Here is an 8,999-nt window from a genome sequence, read left to right on the forward strand (position 1 = left end):
ACCAAGGCGCCACTAGCTATTTTGCATGCCACACATATAATTCCACTTTCAATCTTTATCGCATTTACATAAAACTACTTGAAAAGCATACATATACAACTAATTTTAATTAGTTTTTGTGGAATCGATCCCCTGGAGGCCCTAGCTACCGTGGGCATCCTCACACGGGATGTGGTGGGAGTAAAAGGGCTTACATCACAATTTACATTTTTAATTCTTTCTTTTTATTTTTCATTTTTTTATTTCCCTCTTTTGACCTTTTTTTTAACACATTTTAACTCTTTATTTTCTTTTCTTTTTTACAAAAACTATGTTCTATTTATTTGGGGGTCAATTTTTCTTGTTATAATTTATACTTCTATACAATATAATAGTGCACCAACCAATTAAATATGTCAATACGAAAAAAAAACAATTACATGTTTTACTCCCAAAATAAATAAATTCAACGGCCAAACGATTAAAAGAAAAATTGGACATTAAAAAATCATGAAGAAAATCGCATATATATTCAATTTTTCCCCTCTCCTGGTGTATTTTTTTTAATAAAATAAAATTATATGATTAATTAACTTCTAATCGGATTGATTTTCATATTAAATGTCATAAAAGATAGTAATCTATAATAATGTCTTTTTCAGCTAAACCCTAATGCTATAACAATTAAGTTTGAATTTTTAGAAAATATATATCTGAAATTGGAATATTCTTTTGAAGGCTAGCGTAAGGGTAGTACCCTTACACTACATCCAATGATTCAATTTTAATTTCAACATGTGAGGTCCACATATTTTCATGGACCCTACATTTCTTAATCAATTTTGGGTCATTGGATCTTATATTAGGATACTATCCTTATGCTAGCATGAAATTAACCCTTTTGAAGGTTGGCTAGGTTGGCTGGCCATGCCTTAGAATTGCGTCCCCATCGACAATCAGGGTTAATAAGATTTTACCGTGCGGGAAATACGTACCCTCACTACATATCCAAGGGTGAGACTATGCTGCACCTGGAGTTCTTCTCCAGGTGCAGCATAGCCCTTGGATCAATAGGGCCCACATGAAAATATGTGAGACCCACATGTTATCATGTGGGCCCTCCCTTGATCCAAGGGCTTAGCTCCATCTGGTGTAGCACACCTGGTGGAGCATAGTCTTACCCCATATCCAATGACCATCATTGGTTTAAACATTTAAGGTCATGGCATTTGACTACACATAAAAATGTTTTTTAATCAAATAATAGAATATTAGATGTACCATGAGGTAATACCATTTAGAAAAGTTGAGGTAAACCCGGTGTCAGTTGCAAAATTTTACCAAAATATATAGAAAACCATTATTGGGTTTCGTGATTCATATGTTGTTGAGAAAACAAAAAAAACCATCTTCATTCATTTTCCGGAGACTAAAACTATTCAATTACACAACTCGCAAATATTCCTTACAAGACCACCCAACAGTAGAGACACAAAATATTATTCAAACCTGTTGGGCTTTGGCCCAACTTACCCTTTTTTCTTAGCCAGCCAATCTTAAAGCCCCTTTTATTAAACCCACCAAGTGCCCTATCAGAGGGGGTGTGCCTCGTCTTTTTTTTTTTTCTGGGCGCCTCCATCTCGATCGGCAGAGTGCGTGAAGAGCTGGAAGAACGAAGGCTGCTCGGTGCTCCTTCTTTGGTGACTTTGAACAAGTCCAAGACTGAAGATGGTGGATGGAATGAGGTGTGAGAATACCTAATAGTGGTATCAGAGCCTCTGGTCCATTTCCGAGTCGCCGCCGCCGTCTGGAATAGCTTGGATAGCAACTGCCGTTGCTGCTGTTCTTCAGCCGAGCTGCCTGGACTTCCGACGTCGCTGGACAGTAGCTGTGTTCGTTGGACAGCCCGCTTCCCTTCGTCGTCGTTGCGTGTCGTACTGGTTCGTGGGATCGAAACTCTTACTTAGAGTTTCGCTCTGGTAAATTGTCTTGATCCTCTTTTATCGCTTTAGTAGTAGCCGCTGGCCGCGGTTTAGGTATTGCGATTACGTGCTGGTAGAAACCTAGGATTTTTCGTGCTTACTAGTTGCTTTCGCTGTGCTTGCTGAAATCTGTGGTTTACTGCCGTGTGAAAATTTGCTTGTCCTTTTTTTCTGTGTGAAAAATGGCATTCACTGGTTTCAATCTTGAACCTTTTAATGAGAAAACGGATTTCTCGATTTGGCAGCAGAAAATGAAGGGAATTTTAATACAACAAAAAGTTTTCAAAGCAATAGATTTGTCGTATCCTGCTGCTGAAACGGCTGAGAAAAAAAGCTGAAATGGATGAATTTGCTTACTCCTCTATTATCTTGAATTTATCTGATTCTGTGCTAAGAAAAGTGGGTAAACTGAAATCGGCCAAAGAACTTTGGAAAAAATTAGAAGAGCTCTATACGGAGACTTCACTGCCGAGTAAATTGTTTTTACTTGAAAAATTTTTCCGTTTCAAACTCGATTTGAACAAGGACATTGATGAAAATATTGATGTGTTTACCAAACTAATTCAAGATATTAAGCAAACAGGAGATAAACACATTGATGATTACACACCTATTGTTCTCTTGAATGCTATTCCTGATTCTTACAGTGATGTTAAATCTGCTATTAAGTATGGTAGAGACAATATAACGTTAGAAACTGTTGTGAATGGTCTGAAAAGCAAAGAGATTGATTTGAAAACCAATAGGGGTGGTTATAATTCTGGTGAGGCTATGTTTGTTAGGGGAAGGTCTAAAAATCGTTTTCAAAGACACTCAAACAACCTTAATCAATCTTCTGTGAAAAATAGAGGTAAGAGTAAGCAAAGATCTCAGTCAAGGCCTAAAAACAGAAAGTGTTTTAATTGTGGTGAAACAGGTCATTACATTAAAGATTGTTCAAGGCCTAAACAAAAACAAAACCAGAATTACGAAAATCAGAATGATGATATTGCTAATATGGCTTCTTCTAGTGAAAACATGGGTGATGTTTTTATGGTGACTGAAGTATGTGATGTGCCTACTGTGAATTCTGTGCATTCAAGTGCTTTTTGTGGAAATGAATGGCTTGTAGATTCTGCGTGCACTTTTCACATGTCTCCATTCAAAAACCTGTTTTCTACTTATAAAGAAGTGAAGCATGGGTCTGTTTCTATGGCTAATAAAAAAATGTGCCAAGTTGCTGGTCTTGGTGATGTATGCTTAAAATTTGATTCAGGTTATGTGTTGACTTTGAAAAATGTTAGACATGTCCCTGATTTATGTCAAAATTTGATTTCCTGTGCCGCTTTGGAAGATGACGGTCTACAGGGTAGATGGGGTAATGGGGTAATGAAAATCTTGAAAGGTTCTTTGGTGATTTTCAAAGCTGAAAAATTGAGAAACTTGTATGTTTGCCATGCTGAACCTGAATCTTGTATGCAAAACTTTGTGAACATTTTCTTGAGTGATAAAACTGATTTGTGGCACAAAAGACTAGGTCACATGAGTTCTAAAGGTTTAGAAATTTTGCATAAAGATGGTTACTTTGGTACTGAAAAATTGTCTTGTGTGCCATTTTGTGATGCATGTATTCTAGGCAAACAATCTAGAGTCAAGTTTCCTTATTCCCCAAGTCCCAAACAACACGTCACTTCTGAAATTCTTGAATATTTGCATGCTGATGTTTGGGGTCCTGCTAGTGTGCCCACGCATGGTGGAAATCAATATTTCTTATCTGTGATTGATGATTTTTCAAGGAAAGTTTGGGTGTTTTTATTAAAAAAACAAATCTGATGTGTTTGAAAAGTTTAAAAACTGGAAAAACTTGATTGAAAATCAAACTGGTAAGAAAATTAAAATTCTAAGAACCGATAATGGTCTTGAATTTTGTAACAAATTGTTTGACAACTTGTGTGCTGAATCTGGTATTCAAAGACACAAGACTGTCCCTTATACGCCTCAGCAAAATGGTGTTGCTGAACGTATGAATAGAACTTTACTTGAAAGGGTGAGGTGTATGCTTGCATGTTCTGGACTTTCAAAAAAGTTCTGGGGTGAAGCTGTTTGTACAGCAGCTTATTTGATAAATAGATCCCCTTCTGTGCCTTTGAATGGTAAGTGTCCAGAATTTGTATGGTCTGGTACGCAAACTGATTTCTCAAACTTGAAAGTTTTTGGATGTTCTGCTTTTGTGCATCAGAAACAAGATAAACTTGAACCTAGATCAGTAAAATGTGTTTTTCTTGGCTATCCTGATGGGGTTAAGGGTTATAGATTGTGGGTAAGGGATCAAGCTGGTTTTAAAGTGTTAATCAGTAGGGATGTTGTTTTTAATGAATCTGATTTTCCATGTTTATCTGCTCCCTTACCCATTCCCCAAGCTGCCACTGCTCCAAACAAGGTGGAGCATTTACCTGGTCCAAGTCTTGTTCCTGAAAATGTGCAGAATGTGCCTGTTGTGGATGAAGTGTCTGATAATCTGTCTGATAATGCTAATGATGATTCTGATATGCATGAGGAAATTAGTGAAAATGTGCATGAAAATGACTTGAATGATTATCAATTAGCTAAAGATAGATCTAGAAGGAATATTAGGCCTCCACAACACTTTGATAACTTTCTCATGACTTCTTATGCATTCACTGTATTTGAATCTATTGATAATGTTGAACCTAAGTCGTATGACGAAGCTTTAAAATCTGAAAATTCTGAAAAATGGTTAAATGCGATGAAAGAAGAAGTTAATTCTTTGCATGTTAACAATACTTGGATTCTTGTGCCTAAACCTGAAAATTGTTCTGTTGTGGACTGTAAGTGGTTGTTCAAGGTCAAGAATGAGTGTGAATCTGTCAGATTTAAAGCTAGGTTAGTAGCTAAGGGTTTTACTCAAAAAGAAGGGATAGACTATACCAAAATATTTGCTCCTGTTGTGAAATTTACTACTGTTAGAATTATGCTTGCTCTTGTTGCTCAGTTTGATTGGGAGTTAAAACAGTTAGATGTTAAAACTGCTTTTTTACATGGTGAACTAAATGAGAAAATTTTTATGAGGCAACTTGAAGGCTTTGTGAACTCTAAGTATCCTGATCATGTTTGTTTGCTCAAGAAATCTTTGTATGGCTTGAAGCAATCTCCTAGTCAATGGAATAAAAAGTTTGATGAATGCATGATCTCTTTGGGTTTTACTAGAAGTAATTATGATCATTGTTTGTATTTCAAACTAAATGCTAAAGTTTCAGTTTTCTTGCTTATCTATGTGGATGATATGCTATTGATTAGTTCTTGTGTGAAAACTGTTGAGCATGTCAAAAATTGCTTGAGTGCTAAATTTGATATGAAATTCCTAGGAGATGCTAAACGGATTCTTGGCATGAATATTTATAGGGATAGAAAGCGGTCTATCATTTTATTGAATCAAGATACTTATGTTAAGAAAGTTTTGAGTAAATTTTCCATGTCAAATGCCAAACCTGTCAATGTGCCTCTAGCTGGTCATTTTGTTCTAAGTAAAGAGCAATCTCCTAAAACTGAACATGATATTAAATGCATGAAGAATGTGCCTTATTCTAATGCTATTGGTTCTGTCATGTATTTAATGGTTAGCACAAGGCCTGACATTGCATATTCCGTTAGTTGCTTGAGTCGGTACATGTCTGATCCTGGAGTTTCTCATTGGGAAGCTCTCAAATTTCTGTTGAGATATTTGAATGGTTCTGTGAAACATGGTTTAAAATTTTCCAGATCTGAAAATGGTGTTAAATTGGTTGGATATGTGGATTCTAACTATGCCAATGATAGGGACAATAGAAAATCTACAACTTCTTATGTGTTTACATTGTGTGGTGCTTGTATTAGCTGGAAATCTCAATTACAACACATTGTTGCCCTTTCAACCACCGAATCTGAGTATGTAGCTGTCACTGAAGTGTTAAAAGAAGCTATTTGGTTGAAAGGACTCATTTCTGAAATTGGTTTTCTTGAAGGTGAAGTTGTTGTATTTTCTGATAGTCAATCTGGCATCCAACTGTGTAAGAATCCTGTTTTTCATGATAGAACTAAACATATTGATGTTAGGTTCCACTACATTCGTGATGTGGTTGCAAAATGTATAGTTTATCTTGAAAAGATTCCTTCTGAATTTAATCCTGCTGATATGGGAACTAAGTGCTTATCTGTTGAAAATTTTAGATCGTGTTTGAAAATTTTAAACTTTGATACACGTGATTGATTGGCTATGTATATGTGTGATGTTGTAGCTTAATTTGTGTTTGCTACATGTTTTTTGATGTGAGTACTAACTTTGTGTTGTGTTGTGGGACGATGATGATGCTTTAGGTGACTCTCCATTGCCAGTGAACCGACGTTGGGCCAAAAAGGTGGAGATTTGTTGGGCTTTGGCCCAACTTACCCTTTTTTCTTAGCCAGCCCATCTTAAAGCCCCTTTTATTAAACCCACTAAGTGCCCTATCAGAGGGGGTGTGCCTCGTCTCTTTTTTCTGGGCGCCTCCATCTCGATCGGCAGAGTGCGTGAAGAGCTGAAAGAACGAAGGCTGCTCGGTGCTCCTTCTTTGGTGACTTTGAACAGGTCCAAGACTGAAGATGGTGGATGGAATGAGGTGTGAGAATACCTAACAAAACCAAATTCCTAATCGCAACACCCGACATTGATCATTCGCTGGTTAGGCTACAAATTAATGCTTTACATGGTGATACGAGCCACAAACGAGTCGAGCTCGAGTCGAGAAGCACCGCCTTCCTCGGTCGACTGTCGCAAGGCAGCACCCAACTTCTCAGCCCTCTTCCTTATCGTTTCTCCATCTTCTGATGCCATCAATGTCTTCACAACGTTGGCAATGGTCGAAGCCTTCACTACTTCTCCACTTGGATCCCATTCCCTCACAACAATGCCCACTTTCAATGCACGAATTCCATCCGCAATGGCTCATGAACCCACCTGTCGTCGGATGCGCGAGAATTTCCGGCTGCGGCGCCCAATCTCGTACCACAATTCCAACCCCTTCCACCCTCTCTTCGAACCCTTTTGGCAACTCTGCTCGCCTCGTTTCGCCAGTACTAAAAATGTCGCCTTTATCTGCATCTCTTAGAACCCAGATAAACTTCTGTCCGCTTTGTTCTAATCCCATTGCCAGCTCTTTTATCTCTTCATCGGAGAGAGAAGTTGTTGTCCCAAATGATACATAAATGACAGAACTTGGCTCCTGTTGATCGAGCCACAGGAAACATTTCGGTGGGCTGTCACGGGAAGGAAAGTTGGTGGTTGGGATTATTGGTCCAATGGCCCAAATTTTTCTATCACCTGCAATCTGTCTATTCGTCATAATGTCCAAGTAAGGTCCTTCTATCACTCTGGAGGTGTTGTATAAATCTCCAGCTCTATTCTGCAAAAACTCAGATTGCAGAGCAACAAAATTCAGGAGATCATCAGATGCACACCTTTCAAAAGGTGGGATTTATTTTGGAAGCTCGAACGGGAACCCTTTCCCCTTGTTTTCCAAGGTATAAGTTGCATGAGTAAAGGCATATATACAGTTGAAAATGTAGGATTCTGCATTAGGCACCGAGACAACATCCTGGACTACTGAATCCATCATAGGGTCGTGTATCACTACCACTCTTTTAAATTTCTTGGTGATTTCCCGCAGGAATTCGCAAATAGGTTATCGTTGGCTCAACGAGGCGTCCCAGGCCGGTTGGAGCTGCACGGGAAACTTGGTGGAAAAATCAGGATTTGGAGAAGGAGATTCAAAACTTGGAATTGGGATGTCATGAGAAAGAATCTTAGATAAATCCTGGGAATTTAGACCCGTTTGGATTTGGTAGACATTTTTTAAAAAAAGTTTTTTAAGCTATAATTTTTGGCTTTTGAAAAAGCTCTAGTTTTGACTTAAAAAAGTGCTTATTTAAGCACTTTTTTGGTCAACCAAACACTTTATTAAATGAAAAGCATTTAAAAAAGTGCTTTTTTGGCTTAGTTTTTGAAACCAAACGGGACCTTAATCCATTGGCACGAACTCGGGCCTGGCGAATGTGGATGGAAGATCCGATGTAGTGTACTTGAAGGCCATATTTGGACAGCAAGCAAGAGAGTTGCATGAGCTGATTGAGATGCCCTTGAGCTGGAAATGGTACCATTACCACTGCAACTTCACGAGCTGCTTCGTCATCGTCTTGATGGAGCAAGCTTCCCATTTGCATTAATGGAAAGATGAAGTTACTTTTCGTGTCCGGAGAACAATATTTTCAATTCGGGGTTGCAAGGAGGTACATGACTTATGACTACATATGTATGTGGCTCAGCTTCCATTGAAATTAGGACAAAGGGCAAGGAATCATCATTTCCTAGCACGTGAATTTGGCATGACTGGTTTTGGCATGTCTCGTACAATAATTTTTTTTTTTTTTTTGTCTTAAAAAAACTTTTTTTTATATATATATCTGTATTTTAAGTTTTCACCTTCTGAATAAATACTGATACATATTTATTAGAATTTTCAAATTTATATATTTAATTTGTTATTAGATTTAATTGAATTTTAGAATTCTGAAAACAATGCATGTGAGGCCAAATCTAACTGAATGATTTGCAAATAAAACGAAATACGTCCCTTTCACCTCGAGCCTTTTTGTTATTTGGATATCCCAAAAAGAGAAAATTGCTTTGCTTTTTTGTTCTTGCATATATCTTAATTAGCCACTTTGTTGCACGCATTGCGTGCTAAATAGTCTATTTTTATAATAAAATTATATTTTAATTAAAAGTATCAAATAAAATTATTGTATTATATATTATATATAAAATTGGTGAGAAAATTAAAAAATAGTTAGATGAAAAAAAGAAGAAAAAAAAAGAAATCATAATTGAGGGAAAAAATGAGATAGTGAAAGAAAGCGGTTGTGTTTTATTTTTAAATTTATGTATTATTTTAATGAGCACACCAAGAGACCACTAAAAGACTCTTACATAATATATAGGAATAGATTTACGATTTTCGTCTTTTG

The 8,999-nt window shown here is 37.1% G+C and overlaps 1 pseudogene; it reads right to left on the reverse strand.

Moving 5' to 3' along the window:
• Positions 1-1,457: 1,457 nt before the first annotated feature.
• On the reverse strand, positions 1,458-8,244 carry LOC140873346 (zeatin O-xylosyltransferase-like; annotated as a pseudogene).
• Between the last annotated feature and the right edge of the window lie 755 nt (positions 8,245-8,999).

The sequence above is a fragment of the Henckelia pumila genome, unplaced genomic scaffold (assembly GCF_033568475.1).
Source record: "Henckelia pumila isolate YLH828 unplaced genomic scaffold, ASM3356847v2 CTG_525:::fragment_3, whole genome shotgun sequence".
NCBI classification, from domain to species: Eukaryota; Viridiplantae; Streptophyta; class Magnoliopsida; order Lamiales; family Gesneriaceae; genus Henckelia; species Henckelia pumila.